General features: G+C 50.5%; 1 long non-coding RNA gene across 1 annotated transcript; it reads left to right on the forward strand.

Annotated features, from left to right (window-relative positions):
• The first annotated feature begins 3,941 nt into the window (after positions 1 to 3,941).
• Positions 3,942 to 7,817, forward strand: LOC121013760 (uncharacterized). Its single transcript, XR_005782912.1, has 3 exons — positions 3,942 to 6,191; positions 6,852 to 7,006; positions 7,647 to 7,817. It is a non-coding gene; the product is annotated as an uncharacterized LOC121013760 (long non-coding RNA).
• The last annotated feature ends 10,778 nt before the right edge of the window (positions 7,818 to 18,595 follow it).

Raw genomic sequence — 18,595 nt, forward strand, 5'->3', positions numbered from 1 at the left:
CAGGCTTCACGTTCAGCAGTGAGCCCAACTCGGGGCTCAAACTCATGACCGCAAGATCGTGACCTGAGCTGATATTGAGTGGGACGCTTACCCGACTGAGCCACCCAGGTGCCCCTTACTGCTGAACATTTTAAATTGCAGCATGAAATTATGAAATTAAAATTTCATTTTAAATGTATCGACATCTTGCTTCTTGGAAGTAGAAGTTGACCCCAGACCCCCATTGCCCTCAGTAACCACGGCGCGCCACGCGGTGGTTAGGAACTGGGTAGAATCTGTGCCCTTTGGAGCGGGACTCACCTGGTAGAGTTGCTGAGCCATGGGCTCACTTCTGACAAGGCTTCTCTAGGGTTTCCCGTCCAGAAGCCAACTGCCGCCATAACACTCTGTGCTCAGGGCTCCCAAAATTCATAATAGAGTTCTGATCCCCGGTGCCCCAGAATGAGACTGTGTATGCACAGACGGCCTTTATATTTTAGAGTAAAATGAGGTCATTAAGGTAGCCATCATCCAACGTGACTTGTGTCCTTAAACGGGGGAGATCAGGACACAGACACACAGAGAGGGACAAGCACGTGCAGACGTGGGGAGAGGATGGTGTCTACACGCCAGGAGAGAGGCCTCGGAAAGAATCGAGCCCGCTGACACGCTGACCTCAGCCTTCCAGCCTCCAGGATGGAGAGAAAGAAATGTCTGCTGTTTAGGCCGCCTGGCCATGGTGTTTGTGCCCGAGCTGACTGAGACACCATGTGAGCACAGATTTTCCTTTACAAGGAAGAAGAATGGACAGAGAACACACCTCAGATGTGACGATTAAACTGTAGGATTCCATCTGAAATTCACCTTGAACTGACCTGTGACTGAGGATCTCACAGTCCCCTCCCAGCAGATTGTACTGTCTTATCCTTCGATCCCTCGGCGCCCCCGACCAGAGGCCTAAAGCGTGCACACATCTGAGGGGTGGGCCCGGGGCACTTCGTGGGCGCAGACTGACTTACCCCTTGCTTCTTCCAGCTCTAACTGTGCCAAGAATCATCATTAAAGATGATCTACTTACTTCTTTTCTTCTCTTTGCAACATGCAAATCTTGGCCTTGATAAAGGCAATATTCTTTGCTAATTTGAAGTACAGTGGAGGCATACAGAAAAAGAAAAAAGATTTCTGACACCCTCTGTTAATCAAGTGTTCAGAAATCTGCTTGTACTAAAATAACTTGACATTCTTCCCATGTCTTTTATTTCCTCTAATAGAATTTGGGTTTTTTTTTTCTTTCCCCCTCCACAAGGGTGCATTCTTGATAATTACTTTCTCCTATCATTTGGAAAACTGCTAGAAATCATAGCTCTAGTTCATAGTGTAATTGGATATAGCTTGCACTGAACATTTAAGACCCTTGAACACAAAGTCAGAGTCTGCACATAACCAGGCTGAGTACAACTTTCTGACGACTTGGATCTTGCAGTCTCCCTGTAGTTAATAAATATCTTATTTCTTCATGAGTTTTGTTTTTAATCATCATGCTGACTTGTGCCACTCAAAATGACAATTTCATTACAGTACTTTGCTCTCATATATACATGATTAGGCACATATTTAATTAGCTTCCCTTCACCCCAAATACTAATCACTTCCTTGATTGACTGTCTGAGTCATACAAACGCTTGTGATTTCCTTGCTGTTGACTGCACGCACAGTTTAAACAGGAATAGCTCACGTTGCAAGTTAGGCTGAAGGGTAGCAGATGGTTAGGAAATTAACTTCACAAGTAAGTGGATCCCATTGACTCTGACGAACCAAATGTAAGAACAAAAGACAGTAAAGGCAGAAGACCCTTCCCTTCATCCTCCTCAGCTCGATTTTGCATATGCTGATTGTGCAGCATGAAAAGTCCTGTATTAAAAAAGACTTCTAGCTCCTTACTGCTTTATTCATTACCAGTTTGTGTCATTTAAATTGCTGTTACTTTGGGGCGCCTGGGTGGCGCAGTCGGTTAAGCGTCCGACTTCAGCCAGGTCACCATCTCGCGGTCCGTGAGTTCGAGCCCCGCGTTGGGCTCTGGGCTGATGGCCCAGAGCCTGGAGCCTGTTTCCCATTCTGTGTCTCCCTCTCTCTCTGCCCCTCGCCCGTTCATGCTCTGTCTCTCTCTGTCCCAAAAATAAATAAATGTTGAAAAAAATAAATAAATAAATTGCTGTTACTCTTGGGGCACCTGGGTGGCGCATTTGGTTAAGCCTCAGACTTCAGCTCAGGTCATGATCTCGCGGTTCGTGGGTTCGAGGCCTACCTCAGGCTCTGTGCTGACCGCTTGGAGCCTGAAGCCTGCTTCGGATTCTGTGTCTCCCTCTGTCTCTCTGCCCCTCTCCTGCTCATGCTCTCTTTCTCTCTCAAAAATAAATAAACATTAAAAATAAAATTTTTTAAAAATGTTATTACTTTTGAGGTCTGAAATGCCACAGCTGAAGCTGGGTCGCAACAATTTAGGGTAAAAGTCCTACAGGGGTGAGGGGACCCGTGGCCTGTGCGGAGGGTCCCTGGTGCACAGGGGCCAACTGCCCACCTGGAGGGCCCGCTGGCCGTAATAGCCTGTTTGGAGGTGCTCCCACTGCGCCACCTGGTGGACCATGTCTGGAACACATGGGTGAGCACCCCAGCGGGGTTGGGAGGGCATGTCAGAAATGCAAATCCTCGGGCCCCACCAGACCCCCTGGGTCAGACACTCCGGGGGTGGAGCCCAGTGATCTGTTTTTAACAAGCCCTCTGGGCGATTCTGATGACACTTGATGTGCTAAACACGGGCCAAAAATTGAACTCTGGGCACAACGAATACGTATAAATATAGTCACAAAATTCAAACTACCCATAAGGGAAAGCATGCTGGTCTTTTTAAAGAAAAAACTCTCTGAACACAGGTCTGAAAGCCGATCTTTGGGAGTGTGGGTCCTACACCGTGTCCTCATAAGAAGACGTGAGGACACAGACATGCACAGAGGGACACAGGGAGGAAGTGGCCATCTCCCAGGGCAGGGGAGAGGCTTCAGGGGAACCAGCCCTGCCCATGCTGGATCTCAGGCTTCCAGACTCCAGACTGGGAGACAATCCCTGTTGTTAGGTGTGTCTGTGGTCCTTGGCCACAGACAGCTGGAGCAGATAATGCATTCAGTCAAGAGCAACTCTCAACAAATGAAATCGTGATTTAAATGAGAGTTCATTAACCTCTCCTGGATATAGAGAGAGGCCACAGTATCTATGCATTAACTGATGATGAATGCAGTCTGTTGGGGGTGGGAGGGCGCCAGCTTCAAGCAAGTGGTTGCTGCAAGACCGTCTCTCCATTCCACACGTCCCTGTTCCAAAGGTGCGTACGGTGGAGTTCGAGTTCGGGCAAGAGAGAAGGGCCCCCTCCTTCATGTCACAGACCGATGGTGCCACTGGTTTTAGCAAGTACGGCGCAGCTCGCAATACGCTACTCCGAATAGCTGTGATTCGGCCGTGTCCTTGTGCGGTAGTGAGTCTCCCCCAGACGCTGACCCGTGACCTCCGGGGGAGCGCCCGTGGAGAACCGGCTCACAGACGCTGACACGTGATCACGGGTGGACCAGCCGGAGGAGAACTGGCCCGCGGACGCTGACCCGTGATCGCGGGGGGCGGGGACCGGCCTGCAGAGAACCGGCCCCACCGATTAGGTGTGGTTGCATACTAAATAGATGAAGGATATGAGACTGTCAAGGTGACCGTGAACTCTGAAGGCAGAACAGCAGCTTCCTGCGGGAGTGGGGGCTGGCCAGGTGCCTGAGGCCTGGCCCTCCGCAGGCACACTCCAGCTCCCTCCCAGGACTGGGCTTCTCCTCCCCCCAGCTGCCGGCTGTGCTGCCTGCTGAGGGCTCAGAGGAGTAGAGCCCTCCCCAGGAACTGCCCCCCCCCCCCCGCCAGCTTTTGTTCCTTCCCTGGCGGCAGCCTGACCCTGGTGACTGTCACTCGTGGGATACAAAGGGGCAGTTGCAGCGCCACATCAGCCTCAGATCTCCCGAGGGATCAGATGAGGCCTCTATGGCCACTGCCTTTTCCGCTGGCTCCCACATCCCTCCCACATGTGGCTCCTGCCAGGGCTCCCGAGAAGCCCCCTGCAGGCAAATCTCACGCGGAATCCATTTCCAGAAGGACGCGGTCTCGACAACTAGCCGTGAAGAAGGGGACACCAGGTTGGGGAACACTGGATGTCCTTGCAGGATGCTGCGTGCTAGTGCCAGGACTCGGGGGCTGTGGCCATGCGGTAAGAGACCCCACAGTGTGTGCCCACACTCTGCTGCTGTTTTCATAGCATCTTGCAGGACACGTGTGGTCTGCTTTGGGGACAGAGAAAGAGATGCAGGTTACTTCTTCGACGACTGACACCGGTGTGATTCTGTCACGCGCTAACAGGTGCCAGACCGAATGTAGGAAAGCTGGAGAATCTTAACAATTTTCTTTCCCTTCCGATGTGGATCAGTTCCAATTAGACCTTCCTACTCCCCATGTGTGTGTCTTCTCCCATACAGAGGGACCTGGAAATAACTGGTGTTAGGAAGGAAGACGGTTCACAGGGAAGATGGTAAACGGTAGAGTAAACGTTTGGTAGACAGATGTGGGACACGGAGGAGTTAACAGGCAGACAGGTGCCTCCCAGTCCCCCTCCTGCGGTCCTGGGGTCACTGACGGCGACGGCTGCCCCCCGAAGCGGCTTCTCTGCCTGCATTCTTGAGGCGCCTGGGGGAGGTCAGGGTTCTTCCTGAGCCTTCTGTTTCATGAAAATAATCAGCCCAGAATAGACACACATGCCAGAGAGCGCACATTTGGGGATGACAGCTTTTCTCCCCTGCAGCCCCACCACACAACCCACGGCGGCCCCTTACCTGTCCCCAGGCGGCTGTCCCCTCACCCCACACGTGACCACAGCTCTCCGTGTGCCTCCCACATCTCTACTGAACCTTTCTCGGAAAGTCAGAGACACAGAAGGGTCTTCCCAGGAAAGTGCCCAGCAGAAGAGAAACAACGCTTAGATGTGTGTCTGAAGTGGAGAACCCCTCACACCAGCCCCCACCCAAGCTTCCAGTCAGATGTTCTCTGCCTCGGTCTTAAACTCGAATGAATATTTGAGGATCTCCAAGTGTTGGGAAGAAGGCTGTAACACAAAAGACAGAGACCAACACAAATAAGGGGAAGAAAAGTGCAAGAGGGGAGCATTGTGGGAAAGCTGGTCAGATGTCAGCTTCAGTTCCGGGAAGCCCGTACCCTCAGGCCGCACCAGATGGCGGGCAGGGCCAGTCAGGCGTCGTCTTTGCACGTGTCCCGTGGATCCGAGAGTCTGTTCCCTGGACTGCGGTCGCACTTGCCGGCGAGGTTGAAGAGAGTCTTTCCGGAGGCATCTTTTCCGACAGACGAAGTCTCCGGGTTGCCAGGGGTGATGCAGGACGGCGTGTCCCGGGAGCACGCCGCGCAAAGCTTGCTTTACCAAACCGTGGTTGTTTTTATAGGAGCAGCGAGCCTTGACGCTACGGAAGGGACCTCCCTTTACGGACTGTGGGTTGAGGAGGCAGGGCCAAGCGGGCCGGACGTCCTGTGACTGTCTCAAAGGGTGAGGGTCCAGGAGTTCCCCGGAGAATGGATCTGAGATTTAGAAGGACCAGTGGCAGTCTCCACAAGTTTTTCCAGCTGAGACTTCACGATGCCGCGAGTGAGTGTGACAACTCTGAGGACTGAGCGTGGCGTGTGCACAGTGCAAGTGTGGTAACATCACACGGCCGAACAGTGCACGCCTAACTAACAAAGCACCTGAATGGTGAAGTGGGTTTCCCGACCACCATGATGTGTGAGAGGGGCCCCCAGGTAGGAGTAATCTTCTTTAACAGAATTTTAGCCACAGAAGAAGCATTGGCCTGTCTACAAGGGGAAGCTTCGGTCCGGTGGCAAAACATACAGACCACGACAAGAACATGTTTCTTTCCCTGAGGTAGGGAAGCCATATGAGATCCATTTGCCAAACCTCAAATGGTCCGTCGGACGGTTCAGAGTCTGAGAGAAGTGCGGTTTTCCCTGGATTATACCTTGGATGTGGGACGAGCAAAGTAGGCACCCTGTTATCTTTTCTGCACCTGTATTGGTCCACGAATGCCATCACCGTGTCAGGAGACCAGTGGTTGAAAGCACGTACAGTGGTGAGCAGTGGGGATTTTGGAACTTCTGTGGGCAGATTGTTATTTGGTCCACACCAGAGTTCTCTCTTACTATCAAACCAACAATGACTAGATTTCTAATACTGTTTTTCCTTTTCTGGGGCCAATTTTTGGGGTCTCTGGTCAATTTTTCCAAATTATCATTTGAGAGAACATCCCTTTGGACCAGGGCAGAGGTCTGGCTGTTGGCCTCCGAGAGAACAGCATTTGGGGCAGAAATGTCAGTGAGGTGGTTTCCTTTGGCCTCCAGGGACTCACGTCTGGAATGCCCAGGAACCTTGGTAACGCCAGAGCAGCCCTTAAAAATATGGCACGTAATATATTTAGATACAGCCATTTAAAATTTAATCTCCATTGGAGGTAACCCTCGCTGTTGCCATGCTATTTCAAAGTCCTGAGTTACTTACTGGAAGGGGTACCAGCTCTCAGTATAAATGCCTGTGGTTTTACCCTTGGCCAGGGTATCCAGCTCGAGTCCGGGCATGTAACTCAGCCTGTCTGGCTGAAGTAGGCAGAGGTAAAGGTGCCCCCTTAGTGACTTCAAAAGGGGTCCCAGTAGCACTCCCAGCACGATATTTATCATTTTCATCCTTTAGATAAGAACCATCAGTGAACCATTAAAAGTCTGTATTTCATCTGCAGAGAAATTCCTGTAACTTGTCACAGGGCGTCAAAAGGTGATGTGTCAACATCGAGCAGTCGTGAGGGTCTTGTCAATGAGGGAGGAGAGAGGAATAGTGGGGTGAAGGCTGTTGCAAAAAGGAAGAGTCACATGAGGAGCAGTTAGCAGGAGGATGGTAAGTGAGGCGACTGGCTGAAGAGTATTGAGTGTGGGGAGAGTTCAGGAGGGCTTCCACTGCATGGGGCACAAGGATCGTGAGAGGGGACCCCGTGACTATTTCCGCAGTGGCCTCAACCAAGAAGGCAGTGGCAGGAATGGCTGGGAGGCAAGGGGGCCGGGGGGACATCCCTGAGCCACAGGTTCAAGTTGTTGGCTGTAATGCCCTACGGGACAGCAGTGGTGCCCGTGATTTTGGGGTGAGCGCTCCAAGGGCATTCCCTTCCCTCTCACATACCAAGACGGAAAAGGGGAATTGAAAGGACGTCCAAAGGCAGGGGTCGTATTAGGCTTTTCCCTAAAGTCCCAAAAGCTGTGTCATCCTGATCTTTCCAAATAACAGGGTCAGGTTGGTTGATTTTCAGGAAAGCATGAGGAGGTTGAGCTGTAAGAGTTTGGAGTCCAGTTTTGACGCAGTCAGCTAGTAGGCCAAGAAAACCTCGTAATTGGTGCTGGTTTTAGGTTTAGGGATGTTCAGGGTGCCCTGAGGTCGGCCTGGGTCCAAATCTAGCCCAGGTTCTGAGGTCAGGGGCCCTAAGTATCGAACCTGAGTTTGAGCAAACGGCAGTTTTCCTTTGGTGACTTTATGTCCGTTTAAGGCCAAAGGTTTGAACGGGTGAACGTTGCCTTCCTGTGCAGCGAGCTGAGAAAAGGGGCAGAAGAGTGAATCCTCTGCGTATTGGAACGAAGTGGAGCCTGCAGAACACTTTCTGTCGTCCGAATCGGCTTTTAAGGTTTGTGAAAAGTAAGAAGGATTCTCAGTGTGTATAACTTCTTTTTTTTTTTTTTCACATTTTGTTTATTTATTGGGTTGTTTCCATGTCTTAGCTGTCATAAATAATGCTGAAATGAACATGGAGGTGCAATATCCTTTTGAATTAACCTTTTTGTTTCTTCAGATAAACTACCAGAGGTGAAACTGCTGGATCATATGGTACTTCTATTTTTAATTTTCGGGGGAACCTCCATATTGTTTTCCATAGTGATTGCACCAATTTACATTGCCACCAACAGTGCCATCCAGGTGCCCCTCTGCTCAGTTTTTTTTTTTTATTTATATATGAAATTTATTGTCAAATTGGTTTCCATACAACACCCAGTGCTCATCCCAAAAGGTGCCCTCCTCAATACCCATCACCCACCCTCTCCTCCCTCCCACCCCCCATCAACCCTCAGTTTGTTCTCAGTTCTCAACAGTCTCTTATGCTTTGGCTCTCTCCCACTCTAACCTTTTTTTTTTTTTCCTTCCCCTCCCCCATGGGTTCCTGTTAAGTTTCTCAGGATCCACATAAGAGTGAAACCATATGGTATCTGTCTTTCTCTGTATGGCTTATTTCACTTAGCATCACACTCTCCAGTTCCATCCACGTTGCTACAAAAGGCCATATTTCATTTTTTCTCATTGCCACGTAGTATTCCATAGTGTATATAAACCACAATTTCTTTATCCATTCATCAGTTGATGGACATTTAGGCTCTTTCCATAATTTGGCTATTGTTGAGAGTGCTGCTATGAACATTGGGGTACAAGTGCCCCTATGCATCAGTACTCCTGTGTCCCTTGGATAAATTCCTAGCAGTGCTGTTGCTGGGTCATAGGGTAGGTCTATTTTAATTTTCTGAGGAACCTCCACACTGCTTTCCAGAGCGGCTGCACCAATTTGCATTCCCACCAACAGTGCAAGAGGGTTCCCGTTTCTCCACATCCTCTCCAGCATCTAGAGTCTCCTGATTTGTTCATTTTGGCCACTCTGACTGGCGTGAGGTGATACCTGAGTGTGGTTTTGATTTGTATTTCCCTGATAAGGAGCGACGCTGAACATCTTTTCATGTGCCTGTTGGCCATCCGGATGTCTTCTTTAGAGAAGTGTCTATTCATGTTTTCTGCCCATTTCTTCACTGGGTTATTTGCTTTTCGGGTGTGGAGTTTGGTGAGCTCTTTGTAGATTTTGGATACTAGCCCTTTGTCCGATATGTCATTTGCAAATATCTTTTCCCATTCCGTTGGTTGCCTTTTAGTTTTGTTGGTTGTTTCCTTTGCTGTGCAGAAGCTTTTTATCTTCATAAGGTCCCAGTAATTCACTTTTGCTTTTAATTCCCTTGCCTTTGGGGATGTGTCGAGTAAGAGATGGCTACGGCTGAGGTCAGAGAGGTCTTTTCCTGCTTTCTCCTCTAAGGTTTTGATGGTTTCCTGTCTCACATTCAGGTCCTTTATCCATTTTGAGTTTATTTTTGTGAAATGTGTGAGAAAGTGGTCTAGTTTCAACCTTCTGCATGTTGCTGTCCAGTTCTCCCAGCACCATTTGTTAAAGAGACTGTCTTTTTTCCATTGGATGTTCTTTCCTGCTTTGTCAAAGATGAGTTGGCCATACGTTTGTGGGTCTAGTTCTGGGGTTTCTATTCTATTCCATTGGTCTATGTGTCTGTTTTTGTGCCATCAGTGTGTATAACTTCTGAATTGGTGGGGAGGGAGGATGGAATTTCGAGGAAAAGTTGGACAATGCAAAGGGAGGCAGCAAAAGGGAGGGAGGAGGAACATCAGAGTAAGTAGGAAGCACAAAACGGAACGGCAGAAATAAACGTGGATATATCCCCACATGTCCTGAAGACACAAAGTGCAGTTACGTGTTGTTTAGAGATATGCCTGCGGCACACAAAGGAAGGACGTGGAAGGTGGGCAGACGCACCCAACACACCCGGCCCCACCATTCCTAGCAGACATGCTATCATTTTAAGGCAAAAAGTATCAATAGCAGTTAAAAATTCAAACTGTCAGGAAAATATAACAATTTTAGAAGGTTTGTGCCCAGTAACACATAAAATCTCAAAAAATATATATATATATATAAAGCAGAAACTCCTAGAAATCCAAGGAGAAACTGAAAGATCTATGACCATGGTAAGATATTTCTCAACAACTTAGGAATTGAGTAACAGAAACTGGTAAATATTTGAACAACAAACCTGATCTCTGTATAGACGTATATAGAACACTGCACCCTTAAATTAGAAAATGCACATTAAGGGGCACCTGGGTGGCTCAGTCAGTTGAGCATCTGACTTTGGTTCAGGTCATGATCTCAGAGCTTGTGGGTTCAAGCCCTGCATCGGGTTCTGTGTTGACAGTTTGGAGCCTGGAACCTGCTTCAGATTCTGTGTCTTCCCCTCTCTCTCTGACCCTTCCCCTCTGCTCACACTCAGTCTGTCTCTCCCTCTCTCAAAAATAACATTAAAGGGGCGCCTGGGTGGCGCAGTCGGTTAAGCGTCCGACTTCAGCCAGGTCACGATCTCGCGGTTCGTGAGTTCGAGCCCCGCGTCAGGCTCTGGGCTGACGGCTCGGAGCCTGGAGCCTGTTTCCGATTCTGTGTCTCCCTCTCTCTCTGCCCCTCCCCCGTTTTTAAAAAAAATGTAAATTAAAAAAAAATGTTGAAAAAAAATTAAAAAAAATAAGTAAATAAATAACATTAAAAAAAATACACATTATTTCCCAAACATTTAAGGGAAAACATACAAACATTGGCCATATCCTGGACCATAAAGCTAGCTTCAACAAATTCAAAGAATTGGTTCACCTAGACTGCATCCTTTGACTATAACTCAATTAAAATAGGAACCAGCGGGGTGCCTGGGTGGCTGAGTCGGTCAAGCACCCGACTTCGGCTCAGGTTATGATCTCATGGTTCGTGAGTTCGAGTCCCGCATCAGGCTCACTGCTGTCAGCGCAGAGCCTGCTTTGGATCCTCTGTCCCCCTGTCTCTCTGCCCCTTCCATGCTCACACTCTCTCTCTCTCAAAAATGAATACATGTTTATTAAAAAATAAAATAAAATAGGAAACAGTAATAAAAGAAGATAGCATTAAGCGGGGAAAATGTCCATTTGCATAGAAATTAACCAGTCAACGATTCTAAGTAACTCATGGACTAAAGAAGAAATCATGATAGAAGTTGGGAAACACTGACCTTGAATCTCAGTGTATACTAGAGCTACATACTAAAAGCACCATATAGGTGTAAATATCCAACAAAAAAAATATATTCCCCCAAAAAGCAGAAGGCAGAACATAATAAAAATAATAGCAGAAGTGGATTAAAAAGGAAATATACCTAAAGGGGCCCCCAAAAAGTCTAAAATTGGTTCTTTTATATATAGATAGATAGATTCTTTTAACATTTTATTTAGTTTTGAGACACAGAGACAGAGTGCAAGTAGGGGAGGGACAGAGAGAGAGGGAGACACAGAATCCAAAGCAGGCTCCAGGCTCTGAGCTGTCAGCACAGGGCCCGACACGGGGCTTGAACCCACGAACCGTGACATCATGACCTGAGCTGAAGTCGGACACTTAACTGAGCCACCCAGGTGCCCCTAAAATTGGTTCTTTGTGGGAGAACCAAAGAGATAAGTAAAATCAACCAGCTGACCTCTGGCACAATTGTTCACGAGGAGAGGTAACATACTGTAGGAGGTAAGACACTGCACTCTTAACCACAGTAGGAGCCAAGACTTAGGAAGCAAGAATGAAGTTACCGAGATTCTTTCGTCATCATAGCAATAGTTAAAACAGAGGGCTGGCGCGCCTGGGTGGCTCAGTCAGCTAAGCGTCCACCTTCAGCTCAGGTCATGATCTCACAGTTTGTGGGTTCGAGCCCCACGTTGGGCTCTGTGCTGACAGCTCAGAGCCTGGAACCTGCTTCAGATCCTGGGTCTCCCTCTCTCTCTGCCCCTCTGCAGCTTGCTTGCTCTCTCTCTCTCTCTCTCTCTAAAATAAATAAAACATTAAAAAAATCTTTTTTCATAAAAATAAAAAATAAAACAGAGGGCTTACCATGCACCAGATGTAACTCAAGATGCTCTGTGAATGTTGTACAGCAACAGTCCTATCGTTATCCTCCTATTTCAAATGAGAAAACTAAAGCACAGAGGCCAGTGACGCCCAAATTCAAACATCGTCTCGGTGTTGCAGTTGTGACTGACTGAACCCATCAGTCTACCCACACACTTTCAGCCACCAAAGTGTCAAAATCACGGTGAGAAGAGCACGTGAGGTTGGAGATACTGTGGTCATCATCTTTGGGGAATAAAACATGTCCTCAACAGCAAACCAGAAGACAGAAAGCAACTTTGGAAGCTGGAAAAAATCAAGAGCAATAATTGATCTAGCCAACCCCAGAAAGCTGCATTCAAAGCCCCAAGGGACTTCATCTGAGAACCAAGCCAAGTTTAAGAAGCAGCTGGCTCACTAGACCCCTTTCCCCAGCCCACGGGGCTTCATGACGGCCAACAGCCCCATCTGTTCTCTGGAGAGGAGCTCTGGGCTGAGGACTGACTTCAGCAGTGGTGCGTGAGGACAAGATCATCTCACAGTGAAGGGCAAGGTCAGCAAGCCACACCCACTTATAGGGCTTCCGGTAAGCTTTTCCATTCCATACTGTTAACCATGAGCAGACAACCACGGATTACCAGACCCGCTTCTAAAAGGGAAAATAAGACCAAAACAAGCAAAAACAATCAATGCGGAGGAACGAAACTATGTATAAAATAGAAAAAAACCTTCAAAGTTATCATTATATCCACAAATACATAATCTCCAAGGATATTATGCATATACATGTGTCTTTAGAGGAAATAAGAATATGGCTATGGGTGCCTTTAAAAGGAGCATTCAGAACTAAAGAAAACGGGATGTGAGTGATTAAAAAAGCCAACAGAACGGTTGGAAGAGAGAGTCAAGGAAGTGTCACAAAGGAGAGTAAAGCTACACAGAAAAAGTTAAGGAAATCGGGGATTAGTTTCAGGAATCCCAATATCAAAGATGAGGATTTCCAGACAGAACGGGCAGCAAAGTGTCGAGAAGAAGGGACAATGTAATGCGAGTACTTGCAAGATATGGTTGTGGAGTTTGTATTAGCAACAATTATTTTTTGTTGGTGATATTATCCAAACTTTCTAAGTCCTTGTAAAATAGGGCCAGCGGGTTGTCCCCAAACACCTGCCCAGGGTGCTCCCCTCCGCGGAGACCCCTGCAGTGAAAATGGCACAAAATTGATTTAGCTCCTCAAAATCTGAGACGGCATGCGAGCCCTGTCACCCATCCCGTGCATCCCAAGGCCTTTGGGACAGGCCGGGCAGAGACTCGGGTCTCAGGGGAGGATGGACAGTGCAGCGACCCATCCACCACTCTGACCACGCGTCCCAGGTCCTGTCTCCCCAGACCTCCGTGGGCGAGGCGGGACAATGGGGACTGGAATCCTGGGAAGGTTTGTCTTTACTCAGAAGACACGGGGGTTAGGAGAGAAGGGAGAAAGAACAATCCCCCTTTTCTGGAAGATAAATAAAGGAGAAAAGGCAGAGAAGAATTTAAAAAGACAAGGGAGATGGGGCGCCTGGGTGGCTCAGTCGGTTGAGCGTCCAACTTTGGCTCAGCTCATGATCTCACGGTCCGTGAGTTCGAGCCCCGCGTCGGGCTGTGTGCTGACAGCTCAGAGCCTGGAGCCTGTTTCGGATTCTGTGTCTCCCTCTCTCTCTGCCCCTCCCCCGTTCATGCTCTGTCTCTGTCTCAAAAATAAATAAACGTTAAAAAAAATTTAAAAAGACAAGGGAGGACCCTCCAGCTGCTTCTCCACAGCCCAACGCCACAGAGGGACCTGGATCCCTGGCAGGTGAGAGGTAGGCCAACTCACACTTGCAGTCTGGGTTGCGCAGGTAGAGGGGGCTGGGGTCAGCCTGGTTTGTCGCTGGCACAGGGGCTGCCCCGCTGCTGCCTTCCGTTTGCTGATGCCCGCACACCGACAGTTCTGCACGGGCCTTCCCAGCCCCGGCAAAACCGCGGGTGTCCCCCCTGCCTTTGTAGAGCGACTGCCCCTGCTCCTTCCACAGTCTCCTCTGTGGGGCAGGGGGGCACCTGCACCCGTTAGACCCGACGTGCAAACGCAGGCTTCAGGTGGAGCACAGGGCGGTGGTGCCCCCTCCCGGCACCGTGCTCCCTGGACCACCCACAGGAGTCAGGCTCAGTGTCCTGGGGCCGGTTCTCAGCTTCTGTCCCCTGCCCCATCTCCAGTGTCCTCCAGAACCTGACCGTGCGCAGGCGTGAGTGAGGCCCCCTGCCACCTCCTGCCTCCTCTCCTCAATCCCCTCACCCCCACCTTCCGGAAGGGGGGCTGCCCGGGGCACTGGCTGCTGCGAGGCCGAATGAGTAAAGGAGACCCCAGAGGGGGGATGCATCCTGGGGCCTGGGACACGTTCCCTGGGGGTCTGAGAGGGGAAGGCTCCCCAGGACTTGATGCTCAGCCCACTGAACCCAAAGGCCACATTGCTTAGCAAATGTCTTTTCCCCCAACTCTGCCCTGGACACGCCGAGCTGGGGTGGATGATTCTGCACGTGGTGGGCCAGACCAGGGCCAGGACCAGAACCAGGAGCATTTCGGAAGTTTCAAGTGGTTCACCTGAATGGTGCTGGTGTGCCTTTAAAGGCATTTATAATTAGGTGGAGAGATTTAATAAAAAAGAGAAGGAAGGAGGTTGAATTTGGCTAATTATCTGCTCAGATTCTTTCCTGTAGAGGATTTAATTAGCTGAATGGTTCTCGCCCAGATGTTGAAAACAAGACTATATGTTGTTAAATATTCATTTAGAACGTTGTTTGAAATGGGTGCATAATAGTTCATGTTCTAGAAGATCTGTATAATTATCCATTCTACGGTCCTTTAACCTCGCAAATTTCTCCCAACTTTCTTTTTTCTTTCCTTTTTTTTTTTTTTTTTTCTTTTAGAGGGCTAGCACAAGAGGGGGAGGGGCAGAGGGAGAGGAAGAAAGAGAAGCTTTGTCACAGGGCTTGATCCCATGACCCTGGGATCATGATTGGAGCTGAAATCAAGAGTCAGACGCTCAACTGACTGAGCCACCCCAGTGCCCCTCAATTTTTACTATTACAAGCTCTTATGCATTTCCTCAAATATTGCACTATGTGTGACGAATATTTTCATTTTTAATCCAATATACTGTGTAAAAAGTAGCATGGCACTATTTTAAGTTGCATTACTTTTTAAATTTTAGAATGATAACTTTTAAAATAGGTTCATTGCCCATCTATAGGTACTTCCATTTTGGGAGGTGATAGTCGTCCTTATCTGGTGTTATTAGTTTCTCTGCTATTATAATTGCTCGTTTGGGGGCACCCGGGTGACTCAGTCGGTTCAGCATCTGACCTCAGCTCAGGTCATGACCTCGCAGTTTACGAGTTTGAGCCCCGCATCCGGCTCTATGCTGACAGCTCGGAGCCTGGAGCCTGCTTTGGATTCTGTGTCTCCCTATCTGGCCCTCCCCTGCTCGTTCTCTCTCTCTCTCTCTCTCTCTGTCTCTCTTTCTCTCTCAAAAATAAACATTAAAAATTTTTTTCTAATAATTTTTTTTTTAATTTTTTTTTCAACGTTTATTTATTTTTGGGACAGAGAGAGACAGAGCATGAACGGGGGAGGGGCAGAGAGAGAGGGAGACACAGAATCGGAAACAGGCTCCAGGCTCTGAGCCATCAGCCCAGAGCCCGACGCGGGGCTCGAAATCCCGGACCGCGAGATCGTGACCTGACTGAAGTCGGACGCTTAACCGACTGCGCCACCCAGGCGCCCCTCTAATAAATTTTTTTTTAATCCTTAAAAAATAAATAAATAAATCCTCATGTTGCTCCCAGTTTGTCGTTTGCCTTCTGAGTCTGTCTGCAGTGACTCTCTCTCCTGAACTAAGGCAGAGCCATCTCTTACACGTTTATGTTTATGCTTGGAACCGCTCTTGGCCCAAACGAGCTCTCAAATGCTCCCCCGTAATTAAGGAAACTAGGTTGTAAGAGAAGAAATAGTGCCCAGACTCTACACCTAGAAGGAGTGGGGGCAGAACCGAACCCCGATCCTTCCTCAGACTCCTCCCGCTACTCCTCAGGCTCTCTCTGACCAGCTGCCTGGCAGATACGCACCTGAGCCCGGTGGAGAGGGAGGCAGGCAGCTGAGCAGCGAGCTGTGATCCGAGGAGACCTAGGGCCTCGGTGAGCCTGGCTTCCCCTCGTATATCCCCAAGCATTTCCTAACAAATACCAATCTTCTAAAGGCCTTCCTCCCGTGAAGCCAGATTCCTTGCTAATAATAGAAGACAGAGAGAAAGCAAGAGACAGCTGACTCCTTTGGATCTTTCGCAGCTACGGGAAGGTAGGAATCGCCAGGGCCTCACTTCAGAGAAGGAACATCGCTCCCCGAGCTGCTCAGCACAGGCAGTTTCTGGGCCCGGCATCACCCTGGGTATTTAAGAAACGGTTGGCAGGCATCTTGTCTCTCATCCCTACCAACGCCTGGCACGTGGTAAAGGGCCAGCTAATATTTGTGGATCATTCCGTGTGGACTCGCACGCTGCAGGTTGTTCTAGATACAAAGGGCGTCAGAGGGAGAACCCACCCTGAGGTCAGCAATCAGCGCCCTCCCAACAGGACGGCCGCTGGGTCCCCTGGCACGCAGCCCAGCTCTGGTCCCTTCTGGCTCCAGCCCTGGGAAATCCAGAACATTCTTCACGAGCAGATACGCAGGGCAGGTCCCCGACAGGGACGACATCGTACCAGGCAGCTGGGGCTCTGCCTGGCAGAGTCCCGCCCCATCAGCTGGGACTGTCATCTGGGGAAGGGTAACGGGGGATGGGGACACCGGGACTGCTGGCTACAAAGAGGTCTACGTATCCACACACCTGAGTTGGCCTGGCTTGAGACCCAGGGTGCTGATGTAGACCCGGTTCTAGAGTGTTCGGCTGAAGCAGGAGGCCCCCCCGGGCCTCAGCTGGAAAAGGAGGACAAGCAGGTGGACGTGGTGACACAGAGGCCACGGCAACATCACTCACAGAAGCCCTGGAGATCTGTGTGTCCGCCTTTCCTCAGGGACATGAAGTGTGTGCCCGACAAGCCGCTGGGCTCAGCTCCTGCTTTCTCAGGGCCGCAGGGTGGTCGATCTCTGGCGTCCGTCTGACTTAACACCTGCCCCTACTTGTAAGTTGGGCACCACTAATGTTTCCTTCTGTGTAACCTCGAAGGTGTGGTTCCGGTGACCAAGAGAGGTCTTCATGACTTCCCCATCCTTGAAGGCAGGACCACCGGCTGTCCAGGCGAGGTGAGCACCCTCCCCCACACCCCTTCTCAGTGCAGATGGGCGGGTGTTGGGGGGCCCAGACTACACTGTGGACCGGAGAGAAGGGACGCAGCTCAGGCATCCTCCCTGCTTCTCTCTGCTGAGATCCAGCCATTTTATGCCGCATTTTGCATTAGACCCATAGGGCTCGTTTTCAAGAAATTTGCCCAGCACCAGGGACACGTCCAGTGCCCAGGAGGAAGCCACACTTGGCTGGACGTGGGGATGGGGGAGCGGTGGGGGAGGAATGAGTGTGGGACCCTTGTGAAGGCCAAGGCCAGGTGGAAGGAAGCAGACGCTGTACATGTGAAGAGGGACGAGGTGCTCCTCTTTATTGACCCTTGTACAAGGCAGCCCCGCCCTGTCCCCAAGCCCCCTCTAAGAGTCTACAGGACATTGTAAGTGCTCTGAGTTTACCAATGACTTGAAGGCAGGTCACATGGGTGGTAAAAACAAAAAACTCCCTTTCCTCCCATCTGAGAACATCCCCCTGGATCCTCCGCTTGCCTGTCCCTCTGCACTCTATGACAGACCCCACTCCTGAGAGGTATGTCCGGGACACCTCTCCGCGCAAAGGACGCAAACCTTCATTCCCTTTTAATTTCGCGTAGCATTAAGCGTGCAGGGGAACCGCTGCTCACTCACTATCTCCTACCATTGGAGCTGAAGTCATTTCAACGTTTCGCTGTAGCAGCAGCTCCCAGCATGGCCCCACAGCTGCGGGATTGGGGGCCGGGGTGTGTGGGGGCCCCGGGGCCTCCCTCAAGCATCCCGTGTCCCAGGGGGGTGGGGAAACTGCTCCCGACGCCCAAGGGCACCTGCTCCAGTGAGGGCTGGGGCCAGGGCTCCGTGGGAGGCAGGGGCCATGCTGGCTGCTCCCAGGGCCCCGGGGGCTGGGGCTGTGGGGGCAACACGTCCGGCTCCAGTGAGGGCGAAGGCTGCCAGCCCCACCACGGCTGCGGCTGCGGCTCACTGGAGGCGGGAGGCTGTTCCCAGCCCTGCAGGGCACAGTCCCCGTAGGGCAGGAGCTGTCCCAGGTCCCCCCACTGAGCTCCGGTTTCTTCCGGCTGGGAGAGGGGCTGCAGGGAAGCAGGAAGCGGACACAGGGCTTCGGGGCTGAAGCCCAAGGGAGAGAGATAGAAATCTCCGGAAGGCTCGCCCAGTGCGCTGCCTGGAGTCTCCAGGTCACGCAAGGCCACGTTCTCGTCCGCGACAGCAGCGTGCCCCGATGGGATGGCCTGACCAGAAGTGCCCTCCGACGCCAAGAAGTGGCCAGCGGTGCTCGGGGCCCCCACAAAGCCTGGCTGGCAGGCGCAGCGGGGGGCGCCCCCGCCGTGCTGACCGGACCCCGGCGCCTGGGCACCTGCCTCCACGCCTGGCCTCCTCTGGTTGCTCT

Source organism: Herpailurus yagouaroundi, unplaced genomic scaffold, assembly GCF_014898765.1.
Source record: "Herpailurus yagouaroundi ecotype Mexico unplaced genomic scaffold, PumYag 199, whole genome shotgun sequence".
NCBI lineage: Eukaryota > Metazoa > Chordata > Mammalia > Carnivora > Felidae > Herpailurus > Herpailurus yagouaroundi.